The following is a 16,194-nucleotide window of genomic DNA, read 5'->3' on the forward strand; positions in this document are numbered from 1 at the left end:
TTTTTAGTAATATAATTATTGCAATTTATATTGTTTATTAATTTAAAAGAAGGGCAAAATAAGAAATTTATATTATTTTTGTACTTGATTTTTGAAGAGGGACTAATATTTTAGGACAATAAAAAATGAAATAATGGACTAATATTTTGAGACAGAGGGAGTAATAAGGCCAAGTTTGGGGACTTTAAAAAAAACCAAAAAGTCAAAAAGTTACTCAAAAAGTTAAAAAGTTAACACTATTCACCAAAAGTCAACAATTACGACTGCACAACTCCCAATTCAAATTTTTCCCTACAAATCAATTTTTACAATTTTTTATTACACATTTTTCAATAAAAAGTCAAAAAGTTAACCCAAACATCCATATTTTCAACCTCAATTTTTTAATCAAAAAAGACAAAAAGTACACTTTTTTAGTCTTCCCAAACTTGGCCTAAGTTTACTCATTCCCCAAGTTCTGATGATCCTTTCATATTTCCAACCAATAATCCACTCAAGTCATGAATTTCATTAAAATTTATCAATTATGAATGTGTCTATTATAGTTTCTTATTTATAAAAATAAATAAATAAATAAACACAAATAATGAATGTGTCTAATATAATTGTTCATCTAGACTCCTATTATAAATTTATTTAGGCTTCATTTGAAAAGTTCAACTTGAAACTTTTTTTAAGTTATTTTAGTCACAAAAAATAAAATAGACTTTTTAATTTAATAAGATAAAATATTACATCTAATCCATAATTATTATATTCTTTCTCTTACAAAAAAGTCAAAAAAGTTAAAAAGTCAAAAGCCCTTCCCAAACCAGACTTTTAAATCTCAGGTTAAAATAATCAAAAAATCAATCAACTTCCCAAACAAAGCCTTAAAATGAAGTCCTCTTTTGCCCAAAAAAAAAAAAAAAAAAAAACCTCTTTTCTTGAATTTTTGTTTTTAATAATTTTTTTTTCAAAATTATATCAAAACTTTTTACTCTTTTGCTTCGTCTTGTCAAGATATCCTTTCATATTTCCAACCAATAATCTAGTCAAGTCATGAATTTTATTAAAATTTATCAATTATGGATGTGTCTATTCTTTTTTTTATCAAAATATGTGTCTATTCTCTTATTATCAAAATAAATAAATAAATAAACACATAAATAATAAATGTGTCTAGTATAATTGTTCACCTAGACTCCTATTATAAATTTATTTTAAATGAAATCCTCTTTTGTCAAAAAAAAAAAAAAAAAAAAACCTCCTTTTTTTGAATTTTTGTTTTTAATGATTTTTTTTTAAATTATATCAAAACTTTTTTCGTTTTTGGTTCATCTTCGTCAAGACGAATCTAAAAAGTATATATATATTTTTTGAAAATTTTCAAAAATTTGAAAAAATCAAAATAAGCAAAACAAAGTTGCTTATTTTTTTATTTTTGTAGAATAAAAAATTATAATTTTTCGTTTTGACTTATTAAACTAAAAATAAAAACCTACAACTTTTTGAAAAAATTTTAAAAAAATTACTAAAAATAAAAATAAATTAAAAATGCACTTCCCAAAACACCCCAAACACTTGGCCTACTGTTGCATGCTTGGCCACCAAGAAACTTTGCAGAAAAAAAAAAAAAAAAAGACAAAGGATATTTGATTGAAAAAGACGCGCACTAACAACATAATGAAACTAAAATAGTAATAAAATTAATTAAAAGGTTGAGAAAGTTACACTCTTTCGATCTCTCTCCCTCTCATGTAAAATTTATAATTAGGTCAAGTTTAACTAAACTAAAATAGTGCACTTATTTTATCTTTTTATTTTTTTTAGGTCATATCAATCAACATCTTCTCTCTACTTTTTCTACACATAATACAAGAAAAGTCAAAAAGTGCACTTATTTAGTCTTCCCAAACTTTGCCTAAGGGTGTAAAAATATATTTAGGCTCCGTTTGGTAAGAGTTTTTTTTGTTATTTTAGTTATAAAAGACAAAATAAATTATTTTAGTCACTACAAACAAAACATCACATCTAATTCATAATCATTACACTCTTCTCTCACAAAAAAAACTTAAAAAATCAAAAAATTATTCCCAAACCAAACTTTTTAGCCTAAGTTAAAATAGTTCAAAAAGTCAACCCACTTCCCAAACAGAGGTTCAGAACTATAAATTTTTTAATGATATTTTTTAAATATTTGAAGGTCTAATAATAACTCACATCACTGAAACAACCAAACATTATTTAAAATAGAATAATATTATTGTATCAATTAATGATGTGATATAATTTAAAAAAAAATTTACTATTTATAATGTGATTAATAAGTAAAGTCAATAATAATATCATAATTAATATTAATATATTAATTGATATATATAATATCACGGCTTAAAATATAATAAAATATTCTTAAATTATAACTCACGCCAATGAACACGAAGGCTTAACCAAGGTGCATTAAACCAAGTTGCATTGATTATATTATTGCATTGTTACTGCTGTGGATCATTAATTTGGAAATACAAATAAACTTTGGGCGTCACGTCAGGTTCAAATTCAAAAACTAGCTTGCTGATGTGACCATACATGAATTTACTGCATTTTGCCGTCGAAAGAGTAATTTGTGAGGAAAGAGATAAGTTGGGAATCATTAAAAAAATTTCATGTGAATGATCATAAAAAAAATTATGAATTTTTGATTATTTTTGTTAAGATGTGATATTTTATTTTAAGTATAATTTAAATGTCATAAAATTTTTATAATTATTTTTATGAAAGATTTTTCATGATACTTAATATTGTTAGTGAGAAAAATACATTTCAATCTAATTCATCAAAAAAAATTACATAATTACAAAAAAAAAAATTATGATTTTAATTACTATTAATATTTATAACATTTCTAATTTATAATTAATTTTTTAAAAATCACCGATTTGATTGTTTCTCGTAATTTTATGTGCAAAGAGAGTATGAAAAGAAAATAACATGTACTAAATAAGTGTATTTATTTATTTATTATAAGTTATCGCATTTTTTTATATATTTTCATAAAAAATTAAAAAGCCACTAATAAGCAAATTCCAAACTACCTCTATATGATAAAATTGTTTGTTAGTCTTCTAACTATCGATTGAGTCTATTATATTTTTAAAATATATAAATTAAAGTCTATTTAATGTCTAAACTATTGATTGTGTGACGACCTCGTCACACATTATACTCTAATTCTTTAACTCTGCATATGATTATGTGCTTAGTGTGAATTTGAATGCCAATTGTGTGTTTTATGTGATTTTTGGTTTCACATCTATTGATGGTAGAAATATCTGTTACAATTACTGCTATAATCTAAAAATTGAAGGCCGTAGAGGTGCTAGAAACAAAAACTAAGTAAACATGTGATCAGCATAATTTTTAGTGCCAAATGAGGTTTGGTAAAAATTTGATTCAGAATTAATAAATTATATTTAATTAAAGTCAAACCTTAGTTAAACTTGACTTAAGGAGGTATATATATATATATAAGAGCCTTGGTTGTTAGACTCAACAAATATCTAAGAGAGAGAGAGAAAGAGAGCTCAAGAAAGAAAGAAATGAGAGAAAGAAAGAAGGAAATAAATAAGAAAAAGGAAGAACAATGGAGATCAAACCAAGCTTCAATAATCCCACCAACAAAGGTAAGATTTTCCTCTAAATTTCATGAATTTGGGTTGTTACACTCATAAATCTATGGATTTGAAGTTAATAAGGAAGAAATGCATTATGCTTGGGCGCCGCACGAGCGACCAAGGCCTCCGCGTGTGCGATTTTCAAAGCAGATTTTTCGATTTTGTTTTCTTTCAATTTTTCTGACTTTCTGAGCCTTTGTTTGCATGGTTTTCAAGTTTTTTTCATATACATTTGCATTGCATGAACACAAGAGAAATTAAAGAATGAATATAAACAACCGAATGAATAAGTAACGGATAAACTGACTAAACGAATTGCATGTGCTTTGAGATGTTGTGCTATGAATGTTTGTGTTTGTAGGTCAAGATTCGTAGACCGATTAACCAGTTCTGGAAGCCACTGTGAGTAACGTTACTGTAAAGATATATTTATATAAATTATATTCAAAATGCTATTTGATAAGTTATGTTTTATGAAATGTTATTTTATTAAAGTGAACAAATGTCCTATTTTGATCTATCATGGTATCCATAGAAAGTCTTAAGTCATGGGGGGCAGCATTTTAATGCAGGTGCATGACAAATGTATGTTTATGAGATCTCGTTAGCTACTTGACAAAGTAGTGTTATGTTTGATAATCGGTGTTTGGAACCAATTACTCTAGTCAGAAGACGTTATGATATATTCTATTGGATGTACCACTACTATGTTTAGATATGAGAACGATTATATTATGATCTGTGTTTATGATTGTGAAATGTTTAGAATTAATTCATTGACCTCTTTACTTTAATATTATTCACTGTGTTTTAGCTCACTATGTGTATATATGAATAGGTGGGCGACATGAAGGTCAGGCCTAGATAAACTCCGATAGTAGAGTTAAGGCCAAGTTTAGGTGGCCTTTAGCGGATTTTATGCTTTTGTTGTGGGAGTTTTGATGACATGTATACATGTATATGAAAGTTTTGTACATGATGTTATGTATGTATTACAGGGTAGGTAAATTAATGTTTATGTACATTTGAGTTTGGTCATATAGATTCACAGTTCAATGGACTATTTGTTGTATATATGTTATAAGCTTCCCCTAGTCTCGATTATTTTGATTTGTACAAGAAGACCTTTGGTAATATCGAATTATTGGCCGGTTACAATACTAAGGTCTTGTTTGTCATAACCTATAAAAGTTAAAAAGTCAAAAAGTCACTATCTTATTTAAGTCACTATCTTATTTAAGTCACATCATCTTATTTAAGTCATATCACCTCTCTACCACATCACTTCAAACCCAATCTATATCCAATCCATATTTAATAAAAAGTCAAAAAGTACACTTATTTAAATCATCCCAAACCATCTCTAAACCTATAGAGACGGGTTTGGGTTGCAACAGATTGAGTCTAATAACTTCTTAAATTATTTAATTCGGACCTATTTAATCATTGACAGGATTATAAAAATAAAATATATACACATAAAATATTATAAATTACTAGTAAAAACTCTATCTAATTAAAGTTTTATTTAAAAAAAAAAATTTTATTCGAAATTTGAAAAGTGAGCGTTCGTTTTTATGGTGAATTTTCTTTATAAAGATACTTGTAATTATTTATAACATTTATTACTTATCTTCTATAATGACTACTTACTTAATATTAAATGTTGAATTTCGTTTATAATTTTTAATTGATTATTTTTAAGTTTTTCGTAAGTTCTTTTTATAACTTAATTAATATATTATTTTATTCTATTATTATTTATAACGAAATTTTATTATTTAAATTATCTGGTTCTACTTTTTCAATATATCTAATGCTCGTATAATTTGTTTGACAATGCTAAGAAATCAGGCTCTGATATTAATTTAAACACAACAAAACAAAAATACATTTAAAAGATAAAATGGAAATTTAATATTTTTTAGAATAAAAATTTAACTAGTTAAGGCCTTTTAATAATTTATAATACTTATGAATATATATTTTATTTTTGTAATCATTTTAGAGACTAAATATGTATGAATTAAATATTTTAGAAACTTAATAAATTTAATTGATAGTTTAAGAATTAAATAAATTATAATTTATATACATTAGGACTCATAGATTCAATCTATAATATAAAAATTTTAAAAAAAATTTAATCACGGTTCTATAGTAGAAAATATTAATTTTTATTTATTTTTGTTTTGAGGATAAAAGATGGAAAAAGTATACTTGCGATGACTTGGAACCTTACTAGCTAAGCATAGCAGGACCACAAGGCAAAATATTTTCTGAGGTACTTTCGAGTTTTGAGTACACCACTCTCACTCTGACTCACCACTTTAATCCATAACTTGGTTACCAAGTAATGACTTTGACAAATGACGGCAAACAATAGAGACACACCGGACAGGACACAAGAGCCGAAAGGCCCAAGGAATCACTCCCGTGGGGCCCTAATTGTTGCTATTGCTGGCTCCTTTTCCCTCTCGCTCACTCACTTCAAATTTACTTTTACCAATGATATAAGGGTGTATTGCTGGCTCCTTTTCCCTCTCGCTCACTCACTTCAAATTTACTTTTACCAATGATATAAGGGTGTGTTTGATTGGGAGAATAAGGGGGGATTATCTATTATTTGGACTCTATGTCCGGCCTCTTTTCTTATTTGTCGTTTAATTTTTTTTTAGTCCGGCGGATTTCATGTCCGGCCGGACTCCATGTCCCCCATATGGGGGACTATCCTGTCCTGGGGGGTGGGATTGTTTTGGGGGGACTAATCACTGTTTGGATTAGATGCGAAAATGACAATTTTGACCCTCTATTATTTAATTATGTATTATATTTAATAAAATTTAAATGTCTTAATTTAAAAATAAAATAATTTTATTTAACTTTTTATTAATGTTTTATTTATTTAATTTTTTAAAATAATTTTTTATAGATATTTTATTGATGTTTTATTTTAAAATTTTGTTTATGTTTTATTTAATTTCATTATTTAAATTTAATAGATGTTTTAATAGATGTTTTATTTAAACAATTAAATGTTTAATTTCAACAATAAATAATTTCATTTATTTAAATTATGTTTTATTTAAACATTTAAACATTTGTACATCAACATGTTTATTAAATTATTTCAACATCTGTACATCAACATGTATATTTATTTAACATCTATTAAATTATGTTTTAATACGTCAACATTTGATTACATCTACATTTGTTAATTGTTAATTACATCAACATTTGTTAATTGTTTAAACATAATCTGTACATCAACATTTATTTAATTGTTAATTGTTAATTGTTTAAACATAATCTGTACATCAAAATAATTTCAATGTTAATTGTTTAAATAAAAATTTAAACATTTAACCATTAGTATGTTTAATTTCAACAATAAATTTTTATTTGTTTAAATAAAAATAATCTGTACCAGTCAATTTTTTATCAATATTAGTATGTTTAAATATCTTTAAACAAAATTTAACCATTAGTATGTTTAATGTTTACTAAAAATAATTAAAATATTAAAGATATGTTTAATATTACTATTACTTAGTAAACAATTGAAAAAGGGTAAAATAGTCTTTTGTTCATTTATCCTATCCAGTCCGTCCAACCAAACGTTGGATTCACTGAAAATAGTCATATCCAGACATCTAATCCCATGAAAAAACAAACACAGGATACATATCCAATCCGACCAAATAGTCCGGGGGATTCACAGTCCCAAGACTCAAGTCCGATGGATTCTAATCCCCCATTTTCCAGTCCGTCCAATCAAACACACCCTAATTGTGTTATCCATTACTGTAATTTAGGTCAAGTTTGGCATGTCTTGAAAAAAATAAAAAGTTAAAAAGTTACTATCCTATTTAAGTTACATCACCTCTCTAACACATCACTTCAAACCCAACCCAAACCCAACCCATATTTCATAAAAAGTCAAAAAGTACACTTATTTAGATCATTCCAAGCAACCCCTTAGTATTATTAAAACTCGTAATATGCATGAAATGTAAAAAAATTAATAAAATATATTTATATAAAATAATATAATATAAATAGTTAGATTTTTATATGTAAATTATGAAAATAAAAAAATATTAAAATTTATAATTTAAGTTTACAATTTTATTACAATTTATACATCAATTTTTAATTTGTCACAACTTCAATAATGTAACTTTCAACCTCTTTGATAAGGTTGTAAATTTGGACGAGTTGAACCTAAGCAATTCAAGTCAAGCCTCTAAATCTTAAGAGATTATGCAACACAATTTATAATTCGATGAGAACCTACGTAAAATTTAAAAATTTGAATAAATTTGAATGGACTTGAATAAAGATACCAAATAACTTAAGCAATCAAAACAAAATTATATATATAAATATATAATTGTTTGCTAATTTATTTTTTAATAATATATAAGATTAATTAAAATTTTAATATTAACGAACAAAAGCAAATACACCTTCTACAAAGGGATCATCAAATAAGTTAATATTAAAAAAATTATATTTTATAATGGTATATCAAATAATTTAAATATGCTTTTTTTTAAAATTATTTTTAATTTAAAAATTAGAATAAAATATTTAAATATAATAAAATTAAATTTCTAAAAATAAAAGTATCTGCATAACAAAAAGGTAAGAAGAAATTAGAATGATATTCTCATTTGATCTGAAAATAATTATAGATGACCAATAAATTATCACCTATAACCCTCATTTTTTTTTAAAATAAAAAAAGATATTTCACAAACCATCACTCTTATTAAAAAAAAAATAACAGTTACTTCTATTTGTTTTAGCAAAACTCACTTTTTAGCAATTTGAGCAAAAAAAAATTCATTTTTTATTTTAGTTTGTTTAATTGACAACCGAGATTAAATAATAATAAAAAATAATAGGATCTAGCATATTTTGCAAGTGCTAAAAAAGTCTAGATGAACAATAAGAAAAATATTTTTGACCCACAATTGTATCCACGATGATGTGGTATTATATGTGTCAACTTTTAATTTACTATACACTCAATGACATGGGGCCCAACAAAGTGTGGGTCGTAGCATTGCTGAAATAATAAATTATCACAAGTAACTCCCATTTTCCTTTTTTATTGTATAGAAAAAAAAGGTTTCACCAACTATCACTTTTAATAGGAAAAAATGTTTATTTCTATTTGATTTTAGCAAAAGCCACTTCTTAACTATTTAAGTAAAAAAAATATTTTATTTTATTTTAATTTTTTAATTGACAATTAAGAGAAAAAAAAGTTTAATAGAATCCATTATATTTGCCAATTGTTAAAAAAGTCATTCATTTTCTTAATATTTCTGTATTTTGTTAAAAAACATATTTGTATTAAAAGAAATTTATTGTTTAAGTCCTTGTGGTGTAGAAGGACATAATTTTTTTTTTTTATATAAAATTTCAAACCAAAAAATGACAAAAAATAAAAAATAGCAACTTTTAATAATGATTAGTAATTTGAGTACGTGTATTTAATAACATATTATGTTTAGGCCAATAATATTATGACATATCATTATGATGCATGTGAATATTAATTTCATTCTAATTGTAGTAACATAATTTAAAATAGAATTTAAATTACAAAATTTTATTTTATAATTTGATAAAAGATGCATAAATTAATGAATGAATATTGATATTATTCTGGTAACATAATTTAAGAAAGAACCTAAATTTAAAATTTTATTTAAAATTTATAAAATTAATTTACAAACCAGTCATATTGTGACACATATCAACAAAAATAAAACAAAATAAAAAGAAAAAGAAAAAGAAAAAGAATTGCAACTTTAAGTTTTAATAGAATGACAATATTTTTCAATTTTAATAGTATATAGATTTTGTATGAGATTTTGAAACTCTCGTAATATATATTCTTAAAAACATTCTTTTGTAAAATATATAAATAATCTCAAAATCACTCTTATTGTTCCTAAATACAAAAATTATGAGCTTATTACAAATCATGAGATAGATCATTATAATTTTAAATTTATATTGTGTCAATTTTAAATTTAAATTAATAGATTGTTTTCCATATTTAGTGACCCTCAAATTTAAATTTTGAAATTGATTAATATACTTTTTATTTTTTTTAGATTTGATATATTTTCCATTTGAAATTCATAAATGAAGAGATACTAATATTTATTTATTTATTTATTTTTACTTCAATAAGAGCTAACCAATAAAAGATTTTTTTAATTTTTAAAAATTAAAAAATTATGAAATTTATATTAGGAACTTGGAGCTCCCAAAAGGCTTATAGGTTAGAAACTCTATTTTCTTTATATAATATATTGTCAAATTATAGTAATAGTATTTTAATGGTCACATGTTATTTATCTTAACCAACTTTTCCTTCAATTTTGGTGGTGTTTTTTCCTCCAAGGTTTTTTATTTTATTTTTTAGGGATTTTTTTATTGTTTATTTTTTGTCTTGTGACCCTTTTTAAAATTTAAAAAAAATAAATAAATATTTACATTATACTCGACTGGTCAAATATAAAAAAATAAAAACTTATTAATTTTTATATAATTTTCCCCACCAAAAAAAATACGACTATAAAATAAAAAAAAATTATTAACTACATTAAAATTACAAGAACCATTACATTACATTGCAAAATAAAAATTATATTTAAAAAGAAATAATAAAAATTACATTGACAAATAAATGACATTGCAAAATTAGGAAACACATTCTTCCATAATTATTCATCAGGAGACAGAGAAAAATAGTAATTTGGGTTGCTGACATGTGCGGACCACTTAGCGAAAATCTCATTTTTGTACATGATGTAATACACTTTTGTTTGAGGTTCCAAATGAGAAATGTCCGTAGTCATTGTCAAATGTTATTCCTTTTTAATCTAAAGTTCCTTCATCTCCTGCAATGCTTGAGCCTCTCTTTTTTTTTTTTTCTTTCAGTTTTTTTCATTTCCTTCTTACTAAGATGTTGGATCAATGTCTTCGACAAATTGTTAAATTTGTGAACTTTAGTTTCAACAACTTCACTTTTTTGAAGCAATTCTTTTGCAAATTTCATATCCATATGCCTTTTACTCCTTGTAGAGACATTACCCTCACTAATTGGATTATTACCAACAGTTGGATTGTTACTAACACTTGAATTGTTATCGTCTTCAAGAGAAATGCAGTTATACATAGGGAATTCGGGGGTTGAATTAGGGGAAAATGGTATATGCATCTTTAACTTCACTGTGTTCATCAGGGCTACATCTTATCACTTGATATTATTTTACAAGACTGGCCAATAATGTTCAAAAGCAAAATGCTTGTTTTCATCTTGATGGCATAAAAGTTTTGCTTGAAACATTTGTATCAATAAAATATTAAATTAATTAATTAGTTAATTTTTATATGAGACATAATTTAAAAAAAAAAAAATTAACATAGTAAATGAAAATAAAATCTTACTATATCAACTTGAGACATCCCACTTGGGTGTAGATTTTCGACTTGCGCTAAATACCCACAAAATTTGTTGCAATATTTTATGATTACACCCCATCGAGATAAGATAGACACTTGTATTCTTGAGTGATCATTCTGTAGCGAGTAATAATTTTCAAAAATTCTTCCAAAAAAATGAGCATGAGAATTCCCAACAATTAGCTCTTCAGTAATGTGATACCAAGCTCTACAAATTGCCACATATTCATTAATGCTAAATGATTTTCCTTTCTTTGTTTTTGATTAACTTTCCATAATGATTGTGTGAAAAATGAAAAAGAAAAATATAATTTAAGGTGTTTTGTTGTGAACTCAAATTAGATTAAGGTGTTTGTATTTATACCACTACAAAAACATGACCATTGTTTTTTAGTCGTTTAATTTATAATCGTTGGTGTCTTGTTTGTTTGGAAAAATAGTTGTTCTCTTTTTCCAGATTGAAATAAAACCATTAGGCTCATGTTTAGCATTCCAAGACATATCTCACCGTTGGCTCTTTACATAATCCAACGGTTGAGATCAACGCTCTAGAATCATACAAACACTCTTTTTGTGATCTCCATCAGAATTTAGTCTCTCTCTCTCTCTCTCTCCATCTATTCATTGGTCGTCATCTTGAATCTGGAAGCCACATCCCTTAAACCATCTCCCCTAAACCTTTCTCTGACTCTCTTGTACCTTTATCACCGGTCATCTCCCTCTCACTCTCTCTCTATATCTCTCTCCTTAACCTAAACCTTTCTTTCTCTCGCAAATCACAAAGCCTTGAAAGCCCTAACCCTTTTCTTCACCAAAATCTCAGACACTCCATAACTGAAACCCTAACCCCAAACCCTTTGAATCACTTATCCAAATCAGCTCTCTGAAGGAGAAGATGAAGATGGTCACAAAGCAAATGAAAACGAAGAAGATGATTATTGAAATCTGCCAGAATATGAACAAAAAATGGCAAATCCAGATATTTATTATTTGAAGTTTTGTTCATATTCTGTGAGATTTAGTTCAGATTCCGTGCGATTTTTTGAAATTGTTTCAAATTTTTATGAAATTGCTTGTTGAGATTTATTGAAATTGCTGAAATTGTTTTGCTGAATCTTAGATTTGTTGAAATTGTTTGAGATTTTGTTGAGATTTATTGATTGTTGTTGACTGATTCTGTAAATAAAAAAAATAAAAAAAAAACTTCGTCGAATTTGGGTAAATTAAAAAAAAAAATTATTGTAAAAAATTATTGGTCAATTATGTTTAAAAAAAATGGTGAAACAAGTTTGTGTCAAATTTGTTTTGCTAGGAGGAAGTAAGGGAGAGAAACAGTTGGTTTTGGCTGAGGTGGCACTTGATTTTTAAACTCATTTATTAATTGAACCGAGTTTGAGTAGTCTTAAACTTGGCTCGATAAATCTCGTGAATATAAAAATAAATAAATAAATATTTATTTTTAATAATATATTAAATAAATTTTCAACAGCCTATTTTATTTTTCTATTTATGTTTAGTGTTTGTGTAAATTTACAAATTTGATTGATGAAATTTTGTTATTAATATAAGCATTATTGTATATTTTATTCATAATTTTATATATATATATTTTTTATCTTAACAAGTAAATTAATCTGAGTTTGATTATTTTTTTTCAAACTTGAGTTCGAACTCGGCTTATTTATGTAATCGAGCGAGTTCAAGTTCTTCAAATATTTGACGAGACGAGTTCGAGTTCGAGTTCGATTATTTAAGCTTGGCTTGAGTTTGGTCCAAGTTCGAACTCGACTAATTTTTAATAAAAAGTTTGAACACATGAATACTCAATTCGGCACGTTTGTAAAGGAGTTAATTTTATACAATTTTTTTTGTGTATAAAACTATATTACAAAATATTTTTGTCATTTAGTTCTATGATCAAATTTTATATATTATAATTTTTCTTTGAAATATTGCTTGTTTATAATTCACATTATTTTTTTGTTTTATATATTTTGCTTAAAGTGGTAAATGTGCTTGAAAACAAAAAAACAATAGTGTCTTTTGTGCGAGAGTGTGTGTGTGTGTGTGAGGTGAAGTGGAGGTTGTGGTGAAAGGGGTTTGAAAATACTCTCTGATCCAGACAGACCTTCCTGATCCTTAAAATGATACCTGAAAAAGGAACAAACGCTCCGGTCGGGAGTTCTGGAATTAGCACTTCAACGAGCAAGTTAGTCTTTTGCTTTAGTGTTTGCTTTTCTTACAAGCTACTGTTTTTTACATACTTTCACTTCAGCAGAGGCTTCTTCTTTTATATTGTTCTCTGGGGGCCCACATCTGTATTCAGGACATTTTCCTTTCATACCTGGCCCCCCTATATGTTGTATAAGTTACTTGGACAACTCAACCCTTGAGCTGGGTCATACTCGGCCAGGGCTTCAAATGATTGTCATAAGTCATCTTGTAATCGGCCCTCCTCTCGATGTTCTCGACTCAACCTAAGGACGAAGCCTAGTTTAAACCGACTTCTCTATAGCTCATTCATTTTTGGGCCTCCACAATTGCCCCCCAAGCATCCGAATTGGATCCTTCCGAACGGCATGTTTGGTTGAAATATTGCACGCTATTTGACTATTTAGAGCAGAAAAACCCTCGAAAGTTAAAAATGTGACAGACGCATTTCTTTTAATGTTGATTCAACAGAATCGACACGATGTGAAATCATTACAACTTCACGCCCTTTCGTATCTGACACTTATTTAATGTGATTTGAAAACTATCACTCTGTATGCTTTGAATCGAAAGGCTCTTTGCTCATTCTTTTGGTATTCATCACATCAGTCTTTCTTCTTCAAGACTTCTGTAATTTTGATTTCGCTTCCCACTGTTCATCTTCTTTTTTGACCTGTAAGTTCTCTTTTCTTCCTCTGCGCTAATTCCAATCTCTGTGTCTTATTTAGTACACATTTGTTTTTATTCTGTCGTTAATGGCAAAGCATTTGAAAGCTCTCCTCTCTGAGGAGCGAGTCACAGCATTCCGTCATCATTTTTTAATCCCAGCCGACGTCCAACTATCACTTGAGGCAGACACCATAGTTGATATGGAGAGGGCTGATACGAACACCATTATTTTTCCTCTTCTACCAATCGCTGAGTGTAGGGTCCGTTTCCCCCTCCATCCTCTTCTTAGGACCGTTCTACATTATTGGGGATTAATCCCTTCCCAGCATAACGTGAACTTCTACCGAATAATTATGGGTATAGTAGAATTGAACAAGCGATTGAGACTTAACCTAGGAATCCTAACTATTTGGCACTGCTACGTTATGACAAAGCCAACCAGTGCTGTTATTTTCGGAGAGCCAAGGACGTAAATCACCATTTGGTGATTATGCTTGCCAGCTCAGGTAAAAGAGTTGATGATGTCATGGTCGCAGTCTGAGGCAATTGAGAATTCGGTGAGGGGAAAGATCGCCTGGACCTAGTACCGAGACAAAAAGGCGAACCAGGTGGCCGAGTACAATTGTTGTCACTATTTTCATTTTAGTTTATTTTATTATTATTATTTGTTTTATATGGATTCTGGCTTAAAGACTGTATATTGATCGTTCTTTTTGCGCCGTGCAGGTAACGATTTAAAAAGAGTGCTAACATCAGCGGACGAAGCTGTTATCAGCCAAGTGAAGGCAGTCCTTAATTACAAAGGACGTGTGAATCTTCAAGAACAAGGGCAGGCCACTCACATTCTACTAAGGTATGACCCAACCTATGTCACCTTTTTGGCTGCAGACAACATCCCTGTGCCAAGAGGTGAACGGCAACTCACAGCACTTATATTTCCCGACTACAAGAGTTTGAGGGATATTGGTGTTGAATGTTCCGACACCAACAAACCCGACACAGGTGAAGAAGCGCTATCAAAGGACTGTGAAGGGGAGCAGGAACTTAATTGAGAGCTCGAATTAGCTTTTGAGCGTATCAATCCTGATTATATCGACCATTTCTCTACTTCAGGCTAAGTAGATTTAACTACTCCAGAGGGCGATATCTTCAACAATTTGGACGATTTACTTGGCCGAGTCTGAGGGCGAGGAAATGAGTGGAGAATCCTTCGCCCAATTTGTTAGGAGGATAAGTGCCAAAAAAATGACAGTAAGAAAAAAGGCAGGCGATGCTGGGATGAGCCAAGAAACTCCTCCCCCAGAGGTTACTCCAGAAGAAACGACCCATGAGGTGGTAGTGGCCGACTCAGTTTTTGAAGAACAGCAGGAGCAGCCAACTAAAATCTCAAGTGTCGATCAAAGAGGGCAGAAACGACCTATCGAGGCTACTGCCGAGTTATTTGAGGTGCCGGTTGATAAATGGCCAATAGTGCTTACTCTGTCTGATTCCTTCGACACTTTCATCATTCAACCATGGATGAGGGGTTCGTCAGTTCCTGCTAGCGGGTCAGCCATCAAAGATCTCACTCTGGCCCTAAGTATGGCGTCGGCGCTTTCCTTCCCTGCGGGCAAGGCTACATTCCGTGCCGAACCAGACGTGATTTCAATTGCATTGGCAGCACAATCAGCTGTACTGGTAAGTACATTTTTTAATATAAATCCTTTCATTTTTCATGCTGACTAATCGTGCCTTTGCTTTGTTATCTTTGTTTAGGCAGCGGGAAGGATTGCCGAGATCGACCGTCATCACTACAACATCGTGGAACGACTCGACATTCTTAAAATTTAGCTTGAGGAGGAAAAAAGCAAGGCCACAGCAGCTATAGCCGACTTGGCTGCAGTGATGACGAAGGTGGAAACCGAAGCCATAAAGGCTGAAGAGGAGCGAGCAAGAGCCGTTGCTGAAGAAGAGAAAGCTTAGCATGCCGACCTGCTTCGTAGGGCCACTAAAGAGAGGGAAAATATGATAGACGGCTCCCTCAAGTTGGCCAAGGAGGAGATCACAAAGCTAAAGGCCGATCTTGAGAAGGAAAATAGGGTAAGGGAACTCGTTGAGGCGAATACGGCCAAGGGTTTTGATGTTGGAGAGCTTAGGCCAAGGAACTATATGCAGACGAAGCTTT

This window comes from Camellia sinensis, chromosome 1, assembly GCF_055761805.1.
Source record: "Camellia sinensis isolate YWXY chromosome 1, ASM5576180v1, whole genome shotgun sequence".
In the NCBI taxonomy this organism is placed as follows: Eukaryota; Viridiplantae; Streptophyta; class Magnoliopsida; order Ericales; family Theaceae; genus Camellia; species Camellia sinensis.